Below are 482 nucleotides of genomic sequence, written 5' to 3' on the forward strand. Positions count from 1 at the left end.
CTCATTTTCATCTTGTGAAGATGAGAATGCAAATGATTCGACCTTAACCGATTTCAATATACGTCAAGAAAGTGAGACGCTAAGCATTAACAACCACCGTATATTAAAGTCATATCATCATTTGTTCTACAAGCGCACAAGGACAAAAGAAAGTGCGTAGATCGCGTGCAAAGTAAACTACTATCTCCCATCCCCGCCTCAGCATCAAAGTACCCTTATATGAAGACTTAGTTACCTGAAAACGATACCAACAATGATGAGGACCTTCTCGGGTAAGGCGATGCAGATAATCAATTACAAGGGACCTCAAGCAGTCGTAGATTTATAGTATGTTCATTACCTATTGTGTAGCAGTGTACCATTTTAAAGGGCTGACGAGAGACACGCCCAAATGCAATAATTCAGCAACCATTTTTACTGATAATAGTCTGTGCTCGCCAGACTTACCACAAGAGGTTTTATGTCTTAGCTGCGTTGGGAAG

The sequence above is a fragment of the Penaeus monodon genome, chromosome 28 (genome assembly GCF_015228065.2).
Source record: "Penaeus monodon isolate SGIC_2016 chromosome 28, NSTDA_Pmon_1, whole genome shotgun sequence".
NCBI classification, from domain to species: domain Eukaryota; kingdom Metazoa; phylum Arthropoda; class Malacostraca; order Decapoda; family Penaeidae; genus Penaeus; species Penaeus monodon.